The sequence below is a fragment of the Rhinolophus sinicus genome, linkage group LG03, assembly GCF_036562045.2.
Source record: "Rhinolophus sinicus isolate RSC01 linkage group LG03, ASM3656204v1, whole genome shotgun sequence".
NCBI classification, from domain to species: Eukaryota; Metazoa; Chordata; class Mammalia; order Chiroptera; family Rhinolophidae; genus Rhinolophus; species Rhinolophus sinicus.
Genome location: NC_133753.1, coordinates 191752867 through 191772312, shown reverse-complemented (window position 1 = coordinate 191772312; position 19446 = coordinate 191752867). Strand labels below are relative to the sequence as shown.

The following is a 19446-nucleotide window of genomic DNA, read 5'->3' as shown; positions in this document are numbered from 1 at the left end:
TACACCAATGGAATAGAATTGAGAACACAGAAATAAAAATCCATAAATATGGACAGATAATTTTTGACAAAGAAGCAAAAAACATACAATGGAGAAAAGACAGCCTCTTCAATAAATGGTGCTGGGAGAATTGGAAAGCCATGTGCAAAAGAATGAAACTGGACTGCTATCTGTCACCATGTACCAAAATTAATTCAAAATGGATCAAAGATCTAAGCATAAGACCTGAAACAATAAACTGCATAGAAGAAAACATAGGTACTAAACTTATGGACCTTGGGTTCAAAGAGCATTTTATGAATTTGACTCCAAAGGCAAGGGAAGTAAAAGCTGAAATAAATGAATGGGACTATATCAAATTTAAAAGCTTCTACACAGCAAAAGAAACTATTGACAAAATAAAGAGGCAACCAACTGAAAGGGAGAAGATTTTTGCAAACAGTGCCTCTGGTAAGGGGCTAATATCCAAAATATACAAGGAACTCATACAACTCCACAACAACAAAAAACAAATAACCCAAATGAAAAATGGGCAGAGGACCTGAAGAGACATTTCTCCAAAGAGGACATACAAAAGGTGAATAGACATATGAAAAATGCTCAACATTACTGATCATCAGAGAAATGCAAATAAAAACCACAATGAGACATCATCTCACCCCAGTTAGAATGGCTATCATCAACAAGACAAATAGTAACAAGTGTTGGAGAGGCTGTGGAGAAAAAGGAACCCTCATACACTGTTGGTGGGAATGCAGATTGGTGCAGCCATTATGGAAGGCAGTGTGGAGGTTCCTCAAAAAATTACAAATAGAATTACTATATGACCCAGCAATCCCTCTCCTGGGTATCTACCCAAAAATTCTGAGAACATTTATCCATAAAGACACGTGCGCTCCAATGTTTATTGCAGCTTTATTTATGGTGGCCAAGACATGGAAACAACCAAAATGTCCTTCATAAGATGAATGGATAAAGAAGCTGTGGTATATACACACAATGGAATACTATTCGGGGGGTAAGAAAAGATGAAATAGGCACCATTTGTGACAACATGGATGGATCTTGAGATTATAATGCTAAGCAAAATAAGTCAGACAGAAAAAGTAGAGAACCATATGATTTCACTGATATGTGGTATATAAACCGAAAATAACAGAAGAACAAGACAAGAAACTGAAAGAACAAAAACTCATAGACATAGACAATAGTTTAGGGGTTACTAGAGGGTACTGGGGGGAGGGGGGTGTTGGGCTCTAGAAGAGGGTAAATGGGGTCTAATATATGGTGATGGAAAGAGAACTGACTCGATGGTGAACACACAATGTGAGATATAATGTTTTACAGAACTGTACACCTGAAGTCTATGTAACTTTACTAACAATTGTTGCCCCAATAAACTTTAATTTAAAGAAAAAAATAGAAGCATGTTGCCTTATGTCACATTTTGAAGGTATTCTGTGCTTAATCATTTTATTTATATTCTTGGAACGCATTACTGCTAAAAAGTTTTTTGGCAGGAAATTACTGAGTCCTTTCTTTTCAAAGAAAGATATTGAATCATTTACTTTAAGAACATTGAATTCTGAAAGTTCAGCATCATTTCAGATTTCTTTGAAAATCAATGTAAGTACTAATAGTATTTCTAAGAACCCTTTAAGTTAATGGACATATTAAAATATCTGTTTAAATTTCAAAATTGGATGGTAAAATAAAGTGCAGTAATTTGCCCATGTCAGTTTTCCTTACTCATTTCCTTCCTCTCTTTTTTCTCATTTTATAAACCTGCAATACAGATGTATTGCTAATCAAATGCTCTCAAAGTTCCCAGTGATACATTTCTTCTTCCTTCTTCCCTGACTCCAAGAAAAACACATATTTTTATGGATTTTTAAATTCCAAAATGGGACCAAAAAGAAGCAAGATGTGTCAAAATTGTTTTGCCAATTCCAGAGTCATGTCTTTTGGAACTTAAAAAGATATATTTCCTCCATGGATTTAATATAATAACTAATTACTTCAGATAAGTATTGTCTGTGTCTAATTAAATCCAGAAAATATATTGTTGGTTGGCAATAGAGTGGGTATTGTTAGTCTTTCTGTTTTTCCTTTCTTCTTCCTTCCTTCCTCCCTCCCCTCTTCCTCTTTTCCTTCCTTCCTTCCTCCCGCTTTCCCTCCCTCCCTCTCTCCTTTCCTTCCTTCCTTTTTTCCTTTCACTTTTGGTTTTGTTTTGATCCTAGTAAATTGACTAATGTTCAGGTGATGTCACAAAAAGAGCATAGGTTCTGTGGGGTCCTCCTAGAGGAAATATGTGAATAATACAGAAAAAATACACTGAAAAATGCCCAAATCACGAAAGGATATGGCTGAAACACAGTTTCTAATTCAGTCGTTTGGAGTGGGGCTAGAGGGTCTGCATTCTAAGTTCCAGGTGATGTGGGTACTACTGGTCCCCATTTGAGAGGGCAGGCCATGCAAGGTGGGACGTCGAACCAGATCCCTCTAAGGCTGGGATTCTTAATCAGTAAAAAGAATATGTGTCATACGCTTCTTTGACAAGTTTATGAAGCCTATGGACTTTTCTCAAAATAATGTAACAAAATTCACAAAATGAATAAGATTACAAAATGAGCATTTATAAATACCAGTAGCAAACTATTATAAAACAGCGCTTCACTATTAACACATTATATATTATGGCTTCCTGTTGAGTCTAATAACTTTATAATTTCAAAATGATGACATTTTGAGATGTCTGAAGTCCATAGTAGGATACGACAAGATCTGTGACTTCTATATGTGACAGTCACGGGTATTATTGGTACCATTGTTTTTTGTTGCCTGTGTTCATAATTGAAGGAAGTGGCAAATTTTAGTTAGTGGTTAATGAAAATAAAGATGTTAATTTCTTTTAACATGCTCCAAGTTCCTTTACAGCAATGAAATATCAGGACTTGGAATAAACACAAACTTCTGATTGTCTACATAATAGTTTGTAAATTACTAAATACAGAAGGTAAAGCTCAGTTTATTTATACCATTTCATCTATGGCCTTTCACTTTTGCCATTCTACTTTTTCATAATTTATTTTAGTAAATTTTTATTGAATATATGACTGCATAAATTTTTAAATATAAGTGTCACACTGTGGTAACCACAATATGAAGGAATCAAAACATACATGACTTTTAAAAACTTTTAGTGGTAATTCACATTTAAAAGAACTATTTATTAAAAAACTAGTGATACGTTTATATGTTTTAATTGCTGTTGTGCATATTATTAACAACAAAATCAATACTAATAAAAATGCAAAATAAAGTAAATGAAGTACAAAGATTACAAATGACAGTACTCTGCCTCTGCCTGGTGGGGAGTGACGTGCAGTCTACAGCTGACCTTCACACGTGACCTCATTTGATTCTCAACCACACAGGAAAGTAGGAGGGGCATGACTTACTGGTCGTGACCCCATCTAACAAATGAGAGAATTCAAATTTGCCTATTTGGTAACTAACTCACATATGTAGCTATGGGGTCAGGGCCCCAGTCCAGGACATTTTTATACATCTATTTATTTAGCACCTATTTTTTCATTAACCACAGTAATAAAAGACAGATAAGAAAGGGGTCTTGCCCTCAGGGGGCCCTTTTCTGGTGGAGCAGAACAGAACTTGATCACTACCGCACATATTGATATGTTTATCAGGTGCCACCCCTAACCCGCCTGCTGGAGGAGTGGAGGCGTCACACACAAAGGCTCTAAATCACCTAGAATAGGGTAGAGCTGGTGTGTTGGGAATCCACTTTATAGTTAATTTTTAAACCATATCCTTGTGCTAATCTCCTTCATCCTGAAGTAAACCATTCTTCAGCACCAGCAGAACAAAATGTCCTAGAATAAGAATCAACCTGAGAATAGAAGCATTTTGAGAATTTAGAGTTCTGTTTATTTAGATTTTCTTTAATGTCATTGGATAAAGTTTTATCACCTTCATCGAGTTCTTGCCTATCTTTTATTAAATTTATTCTTAGTCTCCTAGGTCTTTGATATTATTAAGTATAATATATGCTATAATATACACAATTTTTAATCAGGAAGAAAGTTTATTTTTTCCTGGAAGGTATTTTTGGTTTTGGTGTGTTTTCTTTTTCATCATAAAAGGATTTCTATTTGGCAATTTCTGGTGTGAAAAAAATAATGGAGTAATGTTTAAAATTCTAAGGGGAAGAAAGTACGATCCCCCAAAATATTTTATCCAGAGAAGACAAATGAAAGATGGGCATTTTTATTTTACTTGAGCCAAGATAGTAGTCAAATATAATGTCTGCACTAAGTAGATGCTTTGAAGCAAACTATCAATGGACACTCAATGGCACAACAAACAGGAGCGAAAGAAAGGAAGGAAGGAAGGAAGGAAGGAAGGAAGGAAGGAAGGAAGGAAGGAAGGAAGGAAGGAAGGAAGGAAGGAGGGAAGGAGGGAAGGAGGGAAGGAGGGAAGGAGGGAAGGAGGGAGGGAGGGAGGGAGGGAGGGAGGGAGGGAGGGAGGGAGGGAGGAAGGAAGGAAGAACATTAACTATAATAACAACAACAATAAAATTCTGTTCTAACATCCACCAATCAAAAGTTATTTTAAAAAGTCCAGAGTCAATAAAACATGGTGGAAGCATCACTAAATTTATTTAACTATATACAAAAATTAAACAGCTATAAAAATTATAGCTTCAGAGGAGAATTTAAACCTTGGCAGTGAATGCATTTTCTAAGCTGTATGTCCCATGATTTTTATATAATGCACTCATGTTTAAAACATCCCATTTATCTCTGAGCATATTGATAAATCATCCCAAAGACAATCCCAATCTATTTCATCGTTTGTTTAGTTCCAGCAATGCAGTTATCTGTGTTGAATTTTATTTACAATTTAAAAAGATGAAGTGGAAATCTATTTTAATCTTCTATCTTATGCTAGCTAAAAAAAAGTGCAGTGAGCAAATCATCCTTGTATAAAACATTCTAATAAATCAAACCGAGCGGAATCTGTCCAACTTTAATAAACAAAAACTAGAATTTGCATGATTATAAAGGATGTCTATGTGATAATTAGCATTTTATAATCAGCACAGAAGAAGCTTTCCTTTTTCTTTCTGTTGAAATGTATACTGTTAATATTTTTCCTTTGTTACTCTTATCAGTAATCCAGATTACTGATAATGAGAGGAAAATGAAATGATATTTCTTTAAAATGGGTAATATCATTTTATCATTTAAAGTTTGGACATCATTTAAAAGTTTCAATTTCTTTCACTTGACTTTGATTCACTCATCTTCAGAAACAGGCTATTTATTTTAGTTCAAAAAGTGCTATTTCTAAAACGGACAATTCAATAAATGGAAAGATAAGGAAACCCCACTCCGTTTCTAAAAATTTAGCAGCAATAATATGCTTTCCATTCTAGTTTCTAAGAAATTAGTATGTCTTCAAATTGCCTTTGAAAAATTTATGCAGCATTACGTATTTTTTATTTATTCTTAAAAAAGATTTTAAATTGAAAGTAACCCTCATGTCACAGGCAGATTTTACTATTTTTAAAAATGATAGCTATTTTAAGATATAATACATATACCATTAATTAAGCCTTTTAAAATTGAAAACTTGGTGGGTGATTTTTTTTTTTTTTTGGATATGCACAGACTACTGCTCTCTGAATTCAGAACATTCTCAACACCTCAAAGAAATTTGATACTCACTAGTAGTCACTCTCCACCTCCCATTACCGTCAATCCTTCACCACCATTAATCTATATTCTGTCTTAAAGATGTGCCATCTTTGTACATGTTCTGTAAAAGGACGTCTAATAATGACCAATGATATAACACAAAAATAAGAATAAACTGAAAATAACGATCTGCTGAAAATAAAAAATAAAAAGTCATGGGAATGTAAAGGACAGCACAGGGAATATATAGTCAATAATATTGTAATAACTACATATGTACAGTGTCAGATGGGTAATACACATATTGGGGTTATCACTATTTGAGGTGTGCAGATATCTAATCACTATGTTGTGTATGCCTGAAACTAATTTGAAAAAGAATAAAAAAGGAATCATTCATTATGTGGTCTTTCACGAGTGTCTTCTTTCACATAGCATAGTGTTTCTAAGGTCCATCTACGGTGTAGCATGTATCAGTATTTCATTCTTTTTATTGCCAAATAATATTCCACTGGATGGATGTTTTGTTTATCCATTTTTCAATTGACAGACATTTAAGTTTTTATGTTTTGGTCTGTTATAAATAATGCTGCTATGCACGAGTGTATACATGTTTTCACCTGGACATATGTGTTACATTCTCTTGGCTGTATACCTGGGATGGGATTGCTGCTTCATGTAACTGCGGTTAACATTTTTAGAAACCACAAAAGTGTTTCCCCAAACAACTGCATTTTACATTCCCATCAGCAATGTATGAGCCTTCTAACATCTCTTCAGGCTGTCAACACTTAACTATTGTCTGCTTTTTATTTTATTCAAATTTTGACCTTTCCAGGGCTAGTGATATTCTCTCCTGATGCTGGACAGTGAAAGCGAGATGTTTTTGTCCAACTGCAGGTTAATGTAAGTGTTCCCATCGTGTTTAAGGCAGGTTAGGCTAAGTGAGGATGTCTGGAGGGTTAGGTGTATTAAAACTATTTTCAACTTATGATGGGTTTATTGGGATGTAAACCCACTATAAGTAGAGGGGGATCACAATATTCTATTATTATGTGGTTGTCTTTTCACTTCTTTGATGATGTGCATACAAAATGTTTTTAATTTGATGAAGTCTAATTTACATTTTGGTGGCCTATCTAAGAAACTTTGACTAAATCAAGGTCACAAAAATTAATTGTTATGATTTCATAGTTTAATCATTTTAGCTTTTATATATATAGACTGATGATCCATTTTGAATTTTATGATCAGCCTGTCAATTTTATGCAAAAGAGCCAGCCAGAATTTTGACAAACATTATTTTGAATCGGTAGGTCAATTTGGGAAGAATTGCCATCTTTTTTTGCATATTTATTGGGAATAAACTTTTTTGTTGCGTCTAGCAGTAGTGTGTTTATGCCTTTTACCATTGTTTTTCTCTATTATTTGCTTGTGTTTTTCTTAATAATTTGCAAGATTTTTAAATATTCTGAATACCAGTTATCTGTGTTTAAAATGTCACCTCCTAGAGTGTGGCTTTTTTTCTTTTTCTTTTTTACAGTGTTCCAAGTTGAGAAAACCTTTTTAAAGATCAATGTAGTCAAAATGTATTGTTATTTTACTTTGTGGTTAATGTTTGTCAGTATCATTTAAAAAATCTTAACCAGTGAACATAAAACACCTTCCTATATTCTGTCCGATAAAATCTGCATTTCATCTTCTAACATTTAAACATAATCCAACTGATCTTAATTATTTATCTATTTATTTTTTTATATTTTTTTAATTTATTGGGGTGACAATTGTTAGTAAAATTACATAGATTTCAGGTGTACAATTCTGTATTACATCATCTATAAATCCCATTGTGTGTTCACCACCCAGAGTCAGTTCTCCTTCCATCACCACATATTTGATCCCCCTTACCCTCATCGCCCACCCCCCACCCCCCTTACCCTCTAGTAACCACTAAACTATTTTCTGTGTCTATGAGTTTTTGTTTCTCATTTGTTTGTCTTGTTCTTTTGTTGTTTTTGGTTTATATACCACATATCAGTGAAATCATATGGTTCTCTGCTTTTTCTGTCTGACTTATTTCACTTAGCATTATACTCTGAAGATCCATCCATGTTGTTACAAATGTTCCTGTCTCATCTTTTCTTACCGCCGAACAGTATTCCTTGGTGTATATATACCACAACTTCTTTATCCATTCATCTATCGAAGGGCATTTTGGTAGTTTCCATGTCTTGGCCACCGTAAACAAAGCTTTAATGAACATTGGAGCACACGTGTCTTTATGTATAAATGTTTTCAGATTTTTTGGGTAGATACCCAGGAGAGGGATTGCTGGGTCATATGGTAATTCTATTCATAATTTTTTGAGGAACCTCCACACTGCCTTCTATAGAGGCTGCACCAGTCTGCATTTCCACCAACAGTGTATGAGGGTTCCTTTTTCTCCACAGCCTCTCCAACACTTGTTACTATTTGTCTTTTTGATGATAGCCATTCTGACTGGGGTGAGGTGATATCTCATTGTGGTTTTGATTTGCATTTCTCTGATGATTAGTGATGTTGAGCATTTTTTCATATGTCTATTTGCCATTTGTATGTTCTCTTTGGAGAAATGTCTCTTCAGGTCCTCTGCCCATTTTTCAATTGGGTTGTTTGTTTTTTTGTTGTTGAGTTGCATGAGTTCCTTGTATATTTTGGATATTAGCCCCTTATTGGAGGCACTGTTTGCAAAAATCTTCTCCCATTCAGTTGGTTGCCTCTTTATTTTGTCGATGGTTTCTTTTGCAGTGTAGAAGCTTTTAAGTTTCATATGGTGCCATTCGTTTATTTTAGCTTTTACTTCCATTGCCTTTGGAGTCAAATTCATAAAATGCTCTTTGAACCCAAGGTCCATAAGTTTAGTACCTATGTTTTCTTCTATGCAGTTTATTGTGTCAGGTCTTATGCTTAAGTCTTTGATCCATTTTGATCTTAATTTTTATCTGTAGAATAGAAAGGGTTCCATGTTGATTTTTGTTCTATGTGGAGGGCAAATCATCCTAGCACTATCCCTTGTATAGTCTTTCATGTACTCATGTATTTGTAATGCTGGATCTTTCTTATAGTTTCTGTATTTCATGTTTTCTTTCTGTATTCTATGTTGTTATTTGTTTATCCCTGAACCACAGATTTATAGTGTATTTTAGTACCTGACTGGCAAACCCACTTATCTCACTTTCCCAAGGAGTATCAAGGCCATTTGTGAGCTTTTGCACATTCATACTCATTTTAGAAATATCTCTTCAAACTTTAGTCTAGACTTGAGTTGAAATTGCTTTCAACCCACAGATCAGAATGGTTAATGGTTAACACATTATTTGAGCTTTATTTAAAAAATCGGAATCTAACCTCTGATCATAAAGAACTTCTCTTTTTGGTTTTTTAAAAATTATGATATAGAATCCTTGGTCAACTTCCATTTTATTTCTTCCTATGAACACTATTTTTGTTGCTATGCATAAAGGGCATTCTTAAGTAGATTCTCTGTTTATTACTTTGTAGAAAAATATCATTTTTCTATTGATATTCTATCCATTCATCATTAATCATAATACTTGGTGGATAGGTTCTCTTGCATTTTTTATGTAGGGAGTCATTTTATCTGCAAATAAAACAGTTTTGTTTTTCCTTTTCCAGTCTTTGCCTTTTTAATTTTATTTTTCCTGCAGTTTATTGGTTGGAAGAAATCAGATTGCTTATGCTATAAACTTTATCACAATCTGAGTTTGCCTGTGGTTTTTGTGTGGTTTCTCGTCTATATCTTGAAATTTTTATCCCAAGATCAGTAGTTAGCTCTAGAGCCTTGACCAGAAACCACTCTGTGAGTGTACCCCCATCTTAAGCATAGGGTTACACCCCGAAGAGGACATGAGAAGGCTAAAGGATAATTGGCAACCCTGGTAGGAAAAGTATGGATCCCACTTTCAAGGAAAGTAATCATGCTATCTTGGATAATTTTTTAAAAACATTATAATATAAAATCATTTAAAATTATATAAGATAAATAAAATAAATTTAACTATCAGTGGGCAGATTTGCTTCACTTACAGTCCAATTCTTTACCCAAGTACACAAGCCAGGACTGTCTCTGTCTAGCGTTATCATAGGATGATTTGAGAGAAGTTGTAATTGTGGATGGCTGTCGAAGACCACATTGACTTTACCTCTCAAGAATTCGTGATTAATTAAGTCAGGTCACCTGAGCATTGCATCACGGGACCCTTTGGTTCTGGACGCTTGCAGGACTGGAGCTGCACTGGGGCCATGTTCCATGGACTCTCATGAAGAGCTGCAGCAGGAAACAGCATTGTATATGAACTTGCTGAATAATGGGCAGAAAAGCACATCGTTTCCCTCTGCATGTCCGATGTGTTATATCACACAGAATATCCCAGGAGCAGTTTTGCTGCTTGAGGATGGTTTGTCTTCAATGACAATGAGAATTAAACAAGTAACCATCCGCGGCAATCTTTCATTGTGCAGTCAGGAAGCTCAGAACCAACATCTGGACCTTTTTTGGACTTTCGTCCTTTCCGTCCTCGCTTATTAACATTTAACCTCTCCCTCCCCTCCCCCCCCCACCATCATAGTTACAGCTGGTTATTTTAATGCATACTTTCATTGTAGCATTGAAGTTAGAATTATACTTTACCTTTTAATTCTTAACAGCCATAGCTCAGGTGACTGCATATATTCATAGCATAAGGCTCCAGAGTCACCAAACAGAACTGTCATATGATCCAAGCCAGAGATATTACATATCTCTGCAATGTCAGTTCTTTTATGTCTTTCTCCAAAAAAAAAGAAAATATATTGTACCTATAAACCCCTGCCTCCATATGCTTCTTAATGTGATCCCATTTCTGGAGAAACGGGTGATTTTAAATTTTGCCTTACAACGTACATGTATGCAGAAAACCACATGCTAGTCCCTGCTGTTTTATGCGTCCCTAAATTCATTTACCCTCCACCCATACTTCAAAATTCAGATAAAACCTGAGATTTAACTCAGCTGGCCAAGGAAAAATAATGACTGACTTCTCTGAGGTCCAATATTATTTATTAACTGAATCATAGGTCTTAGCATGCATTCATCATAGCAGAAACCTCCCTTTTGAGTGGCTGCCTGTCAAACAGTTGTTAGTTTTGTTACTAATGTTTCTTTACATATATTTATCTCCCTTTATTACCTGTGCAGGAAAGAGTTAACATAACAGGACTGAACTTCCGAAGGTCTTGTTTCCAGGGCTGGCCTCGGGGAACCTGGCTCTCAGAATGGTCTCTCCTCTTCTGACTGATAAGTTTGTTTTACGTGCCTGGTTTGTTTGTAGAAACAATGTGATTTATGGTACACACATGGGCAGAGGGTGCATACAGAACCAGCTCCTGAAAAATCCTTGCACTCTGATCCTGGAACTGGCTTTCTGGGTGAAAACAATGTGCTCATGTTGGTGCATTTTCGCTGTTGGTGTGACCCCTTTCAGGCTGGAGGGGAGAGTGCATAGTGAACCTGTGTAGCATTTCTCCAGGCTCTATTTGATGTATCTGTTGGTTCGCAACCCCCCAGAGCTTCCTGTTGACATCTGAAACTGTGCTGTATGTGGAGGGTACGGAGAGACCGAAGGAAGAGGCAGAGCACTCCGAACTGGTAGGGGGCAGGTTTAATAAGCAGGTTAATTTACTTGTGAGGCTTGTCTTGGGGGCCACAAGACAAGTAGATCTCTGCTTCCAACCCCCAGAATCTTAAAAGTTTATACAGAGACCTTAGTTGGGTTCAGTCACGTATACTGTCCAAGTGGTCTCCACAACACCTTGCTCTCTTGAGGCTGTGTCCGTGAAAAGGGCCCCCACTGTGGGGGCGGCAGGCAGATTGCCCATTGCTGGGACAGGGGAGGGGCTGAGGAGCCTCCAACTTCCTGGGTCCAGCTCGCGGGTCACCTGCTGGCCATGTCTTCTCAATGACTTCCTCCAACAGTGTCTTTATTTTGCAATTGCCGTTGTGCATTCTTTTCATGGTAATGAACTATAACCATGAGTACAAAGGACAACAGTCCCGTGACTTGTTCTAGTGAATGACCCAACATGAGGTTGATCTCTGAGACCCTCGAGCACCACATGACATGCAGTTAAAATGACAGCCAAGCTGAAAACTAGGTACGGTACCATCTCAGGATGACAAAAATTGGACGGGAGTGGGACATTATGACCCTTCTTTGTGTGGATGAATGGTCACAAAGCATCATGGAGAAAGCTAAGTGTGGAGCAAGGCAGAAGACAAACCAGTGCTAATCCTTTTGGGACCCCAAAAGCTCAGGACTGGCAAGCGCCAGAAACCAGGGCAGCACTGTGACCAGTACCAGGGGGAGAGACTGCAGTCAGGAAGTCTAGCCCACAGGTCCTCCGCCCAGTCATTTCACGAGCAGCAGAGATCAGGTGCCTTCCTTAGGGATAAAAAAGAAAAAGGAATATCTCCAGACAGACACACCCATAGTTTCGGTGACCCCGCAACTTTGCGATTGTGTCCCTGTTAGTGTGCCCGTTGGCGAATCCCCCTGCCCCCCCAGTCACCACGAGTTTCTGAGCAGCATTTGACCCCTCCCTTTATAGTATATGTGACTTCCTAATCCGGGCATATCAGACTTCTGAGCAAAATATATCACATGAGGGATCTGTATAAAAACCACATCGTTTTTAAAACTTGACCCTTCCAGTTTCTATTAAATTCTCTCCTCCTCCGACATGGCAGACAGAAGCCCCGGGCAGCCGTTGTATGCGCTGAACTCAGCCCTATGCAGAGCTGACCGGGCTGCGCTCAGCCAAATAGAGAATTTCTCCTCAGGCATCTGGTTCATTGGCGTCTCTAAGTTTGGCAGTGGAGAGAACATTTGTTTCTCTATTCCATATGGCAGGGGGGTGGGAAAAAGCAAGCCCTGATGAAGAAGATGAAATATGTGAAACTGAGATGACCCGAGTGGAGAGGAGGAAAATCAGAGAGGATCCCACAGCCTGTTATCAGTTCCTTCCAGAGGCAGGGTCGGCTGCCTCCCCCGTCCCCCCCCCCCCCCCCCCCCAGTCCTGGAGGCTCCTGGTCTCCGCTCCATGTGTCCCTCTGTTAGGCTAGCTCAGTGGGAGGACTGAACTCCTCACATACTGCCTTGCTTTGGTTCTCAAATGGGTATAATTAGATTTAATTTCAGACACACACATGGGAAGTGCAGGCTTTTATTTTAAAGTGATAGGAATCTAGCACATTGCTACCTACTCAGCAGGTTCTCTGTGTCTCTATCGCTCCACATGTAGAACATGTGAAACACATCATAACAACATACAGTAATATATAATATTATATGTAATACTATATCATATATAATATGTCATATATTACATGTCGTATAATCTATATTAAAAATCTACATTTTCTCTTTTGTTGGCCTCAGTCTCCCTGTCTAGCCTCGGAGGGTCTGTCTCATAGGTCATGATCTCTATCCCCGAAGCCTGGATCCAAGGCAACATCAACGATTATTTTGTGCTCTCACATTATTCACAGCCTTTGTCCCACACCACTGTCCACTTGAGCCCCACATGTCCACTCGGACCTATTGGACACACAGCACCCTGACCTGCGGCCAGTCTCAGCCACGGGCCTTCTTCTGCTCTTTACAGAGTCTGGTTACCCACTGAACTTGACACGGCCTCAGCCCCCTCGCTCCACATTAACTCTCTGCCTCTCAGTCTTCTCTCTGATTGTACCCAGGTTGGCTCCTCTGGATCAATGCTTCGCACCCTCGAACTCAGCTCTGAGTTTTCCTGGACTCAGCTACAGCCCTGCTCCTCCTCCTCCCGCAGCCTCTGTCAGCTGAGTCTCAGCGCCACCGTTAGAACCCCGAGCACTTTCTCTTCCTTACAACTGACCAGCAAAACCAGCGCCGCGCCGCACGCAAGAATAATGTGAAGGTGGAAGGTCCTTGCGACGGTATTTGTTTGGGATGGCGTAACGTGTACCACTGGCGTGTATTGTGACACAAGCTTTAAAAATTCACCTCACATTGTACAAAGTCAATCTTTCAGGAACATTTAGCCTGGAGAGTGATGAAACATAAGTAATGGTCAGTTTAGATGATAAAATATGAAAATTTTGCCAAAAAAGAAGAAAAAAAGTATATCTTTAACAAGTCAGATAATATTCGCAAAGATAAAACGTATTCCCAGCATAAGATGTTAATTTTGGCTCCTATTTACAGCGAGAAATAAAATAAATTTGACATATCTTTTTTCCTCCCTTAGGCAGTGTTGCTTGTTCCCTAGTGCCCTGCTCTCATCCAGGTATTTTAAAAATGACATTTGTATTTAAGTTTCTTGTGCACAAGTATATAAATAAGGTGAGCTTTCTAGTGCATAGGACATCATCTCCCCCCCACCCTTTCCAACTGCAGTTACAGCACTGACTCCTTTATAATCTCTAGGCATCTCGTGCATCTTACAAATTCTTAACATTACAGCAAGAAACCTTGCAGAGACTTTTGCCAAAACCCAAAATACTTTATTAATAGGGTTTGAAAAATTATATCTAGACTGGACATTCAATTCATTCAATTAAAATTAGTGAATATCCATGGGGCTGCTAGTTCAGTGTTGAGTTCTTTCCAATCTATCTCCAACCAAAAGTGAGATAGGACAGGAGAGTGTCTCGTTTTGGGACAAAGCCTCTGTCATAACCAGCAAATGGTTGTGGAACTCTCACTCACTGCCAGTGATGACTCAGTACCATTTCCCACTAGGCCCCACTATCCTTCCTTGGAATTGGTAAAATTAAGTAACCATTTCTTGGCGATAGCTCTGACACATAGGATGGTATATGTCAGGTGCCATGATGCATATTCCTCTTGCAGATAATGAAATACTTCTGGGCTGGCTAGAAATATTTATTTGAAATTGTGGAAAATATGTGTTTGGGAAAAAAATGTTAAAAGGATGGATCAGAGAATGGAATTTGGGAATATTTTGTATTGCTCTTTTTGATATTCTTTAGAATTTAATCCTCATCATTTAAAAATTATTTCTATGGTTCTCACTGAAGACATAGTTGTACTAAAAAAAAATTGAAGGAAATAATTTAATTTTGACTATTAAGAATGTAACACCATTACAGTCTTACATGTTATTGTAACGTAATAATATTACAGTTATTGAATCCTTAGCTCTCTAAATCATAATGATTTTCTACTCTCACTTGGCAACAATATCTATGTGGATTTCAAGGGGATATAAATACAATTTTAAAACAGGAAAAAATGTATACTATGGCACCCTCCCTTACTGTGCTATAGACAACTTAGACAATAGGGTGTGTCTTACGTATGTTTTTCATTACCCTATGGTTCCTATTTTAATAATTTGCTTCTGGATATTGGCCATTCAATTGCCACTCAAATACATAAAATGAAAAGAATGAGTCAGACATCATCATTACAGCTATGGATTAAAGCACACAGAAGCAAATGTATTCCCATCCCTGAAATTCTGAATGTTACAAACTGAAGATGCATCGAGATAGACACCGTGGACTCTGTCTAGTCCTGAAGCTGACCCTACCAGCACAATGGAATCATTATCACTGCAGATGGGAGACGCCACTTATCACATTAGGCTAGGATTCCTTCTATTCTGAAAAAACATCTAGACATTATTTTTAGCTTATATGATACATAACTTGCAAAGAGAAGTACTTGGACATCTACCAAATGAAAAATGTAAGCATAACTATGGAAACAGTTTCTGCTTCTGAAGAAGAAAGGCGTATCATCAAAATTAAATGGAATTACATGGTTTTAACTAATTATGATTTAGTGAGTAGGAGCAGTTTTGGGACAAGGGCATTTTACTTTGCTTTCCTTTAACATATGGTGAACAATATACTACAAATTCTTTTATTTCAAGATAAAAAAATATTTTAATGCAATATTTAAAAAATGGAAATTAGTGTCTGTCAGGCTTCACTCGAGGACAGCAATGGTTCCTGTCCCTCCAGCTCCGACGCTGAGGCCACACAATTCAGTCCTTCCCCAAATGTCCCTAGGCCTTCCAAACTGCTACTCCTCTACCAGAGACCAGATCGGAAGGAATGGAATATACCAGAGCGTCGTTCTCCAATCCAAGGACCCTTATCATTCATTAGAGCAGTAATCAAAAGATCTCCTCAGACTTCTATTCAGAGTGAGCTTCATCAGGATAGCAGGTGCCCAGAGATCACCATTGTGGTAGCTGAGCCTCTGAGGCCAGCCTCGTGCTTTCCCGGAGCCCCAGCCACAGGACGCAGCTCTCCCCCACCCCCTACAGCAGGCCCAATTAGCGACTTCCTGTTGAGCCCCGACCATCTTATGAACAAGTTATAAAAGAAATCAACCAAGTTCAAGTTAATACTACAAATGATAATAATGCTGCTGCCAGTCCAAGGCACACTATGACTGTTGCAACTCAGACTGACGTTTCAGAAGAAATAGACAACACTACAGGCACCTCTCGAACCTCTTCAGCCTCCCCAGTGATCTCAGCCAGGGATCTTCCCACAAACATGCCACCTTTAATAGTCTTTGACATTTCTGAAGAGTAGAATTGTCCAGAAAACTCCAGTGCTACAAGATATCCAGTGCCAAAACCAAGATCAAAAAGCAATCTCAGAGCAGTAGCCAGAGAAACTCACTTTAAGAACAGAATCAACAGAAAATCGGCCCAGCAGCCACAGAAGATGAGCCATCCCCAAGCCGGCCCTCTCTGTTAGACAGTACCAACAACTAGCTAGTCAGGCAGTGATGGCCATTATGAACACAGAACAAAGGCAAAATAGTGTTGTTTGAAGGATCAAAGCATTTGATAGACAAATACAGAAACCTCAGGACTGCCCCAGAAACCAGAGATTGCTCCCTGCACACTCCCCCCAAGGTCTGCTGTTTCCTCAGGGAAACCCTGCATGGCTCCCAAACCAGCTGCCAGCAGAACTTCTGGAGAATTGGACTCCTGGAATGAAAACAGACTCAAGGTGGCCTCTACAGAAAGGTTCACCCCACACTTTCCATGGAAAGAAACATCCAAGTAACCAAACCTGAACTGCCAAAGAAACCAAATCCTGGCCTTGTGTGAAATGTTAATCCTGAGATTCTGGGAGGAGAGACTGTGACTGAGAGCCTTGATGACAGGAAGATTGTTCCAACTCCTGCGCCTCGGCCTTTGCTGCAGAAGAAATCAGCTTCCTCAGAAAACCCCACCTACCCTGCAGCTTTGCTGAAACCAGCCGCTGTTCCTTTCCAACTCTCAGTGGTGTCCCAAACCAAAGCATTCATGTCACTGGGCAAAGAACACTCAGCCACCCCCCACCCCCCAGGTTCAGGTCTGCAAAGTAAGTTGCTGGGGACATGGACCTCCTCTGTTTTGATGATGAGAGGCTCCAGAAAGCCCGCCTCTTCTCCCTACTGAAAAGCCTACTGGAAACACTTATGGTCCAGTACCTGGAAAACTCAGTTATGTTGACAGATCTAGAAACTTGAAATCCGACCATGTTTGTCAAATAGGAGGATCTGCGTGAGGACCCTCAAGGCTGTCACCAAGGGAAACAGGCTTTGTGAGCTGCCCTCCTGAGTTCCAGGATGACTTGAACAAAAAGCTGTGATGCAGACAGGTCCAGTGGCATAGTAGATAAACACTGGGCCTGCTTCCTTCCGTGAACACATTCAAGTTACAACTAAATTATAGAACAATCAACCTGGAAAACCATCTGAAGTCTGGCTGAACAGAACTTTTATAACTAAGGATATAAAGAGGCAACATTGAGACTGGTAGGAGGGGTGGAGGCCCGTAACGTACTCTAAACCTCTCTGTGGTTGTTGAGAACTAAGGGATATCTTGGCCATATAGGTTGCACCTGGAGGAGTGAGGGGTCCCAGACGCACACCAGGCTCCCCAGCCAGGAATGCTGGTGGTGGGAAGAGGAGCCCTCCCACAATATCTGGCTGTGAAAAACAGTGGGGATTCCAACCATCTGAGAGGGACAGAGGCTGCGGGAAACCCAGACGGCCTCTTAAACGGCCCACGCACAGATTCGCTCGCTTGCAGGCACTCACCTTGGCTCCGATGGAAGAACAGTGGCTCGGGAGGTGTTGGAGAGACATGCTTGGGGGCAGACTGAGGTGTGTGGCTTCGGGGGCGAACTGGGGGACAGTTGGCATTTTCCCTGTGTGAGGTCCTCCTCCCATGCAGCCAGCAAGCGGGCGCCATCTTTCCCTTGTTGAGCCCGCCCCCACCACAGCCAAATCTGAATCTGATTGGCCTGGTGAGCTCTGCTCGATCCTGCTGACTCACGGGGACCCCGCCCCACCCAACTCTTCCAAGGCTGGTGGCACTTTCTCCAGCAGTCAGCCCCACCCGCATTGCACTCTTTGTTGAAAACCTATCAGAATCTGGCAGCCCCCTAGTGGGCAGCAACTAGCCTCAGTGTGCTCTGAGACTTTTGCTGAGTAGCTCCAGGCTCAGCAGTGGCACCAAACCAGAATTTACATTAATCTGGTGACCATAATTCTTCCCACTCTAAGGACTCCCTAAGGCCTTGCCTCCCCCAACTTGCATGACACTCAAAGCTCTATCAACAGCTTTACCTTAAGGGGGCCAGCAAGTGGCAGCAGGCCTCAGTGTGTCCTGGCTTATTGCAGAGCTATGCCAGGCTTAGTACTGGTGGCAGCCACCCTTGGTTCATAGTGTGGACTTTCCCACATGCCTCCAGGTTTAGCACAGGCAGCAAACAACTGCAGATCTCTATGTAGCTCCTACTAAGTAGTCCCCAAACAGTTACAGGCAGTGGGTGACCTGGGCCTGCACCAGAGCCCCTCCCATGAGGCCCCAGAACCAGCATACTGGAAGGTTGGCTTCAGACCACAGCAGAGCACTGCCCAATTAGTCCCACAAGTGGCACACCCAAAAAGTGGTCCCAACAAGCACCAGAGCCCACTGGGGTGACTCACACTCAGTGGGGTAAGCCCCCCCACAGTAGCCCATAAGCTATGGACATAGCCAAACCCCATAACCAGTCAGCCTGAGGGTAAATTCTACCAACTGATGTGCCAATAGCAATCAAACCTCAACTATAACAGGAGGGCACACACAACCCACACACGGGACTCCTAGAGCACCCAAAGCAGGTAAACAGGAAGACTGTGCCATTGGGCCCCACAGGGCAGCTACTACATAAAACCACCCATCCAAGACTGGGAGACATAGCAGATCTACCTAATACATAGAAACAAACACAGAAAGGCAGTCAAAATGAGGAAACAAAGAAGTGTGTCCCAAGTGAAAAAAAATCCAGAGAGAAATTCAGAAAAAGAAGTAAACAAAATGGAGGCAAGCAGCCTACCAGACGCAGAATTCAAAACAATGATTATAAGGATGCACAAGGAACTTAGTGAGGACTTCAACTAAGAGGCAGCAAGCATAAAAAAGGACCCAGAAACCATAAAAGAACCAGGCAGAAGTGAAGAATACAATAAGTGAAATGAAGAATGCACTACAAGGAATCACCAGCAGGCTTGATGAAGCAGAGGATCGAATCAACAATTTGGAAGACAAGGTAGCAGAAAACACCCAATCAGAACAATAAAAAGAAAAAAGAATGAGGAGAGTTTAAGAGACATCTGGGAAA

General features: G+C 39.7%; 1 pseudogene; it reads left to right on the top strand.

The window, feature by feature from the left end:
- Positions 1-15730: 15730 nt before the first annotated feature.
- On the top strand, positions 15731-17340 carry LOC109435514 (uncharacterized; annotated as a pseudogene).
- Positions 17341-19446: the final 2106 nt, after the last annotated feature.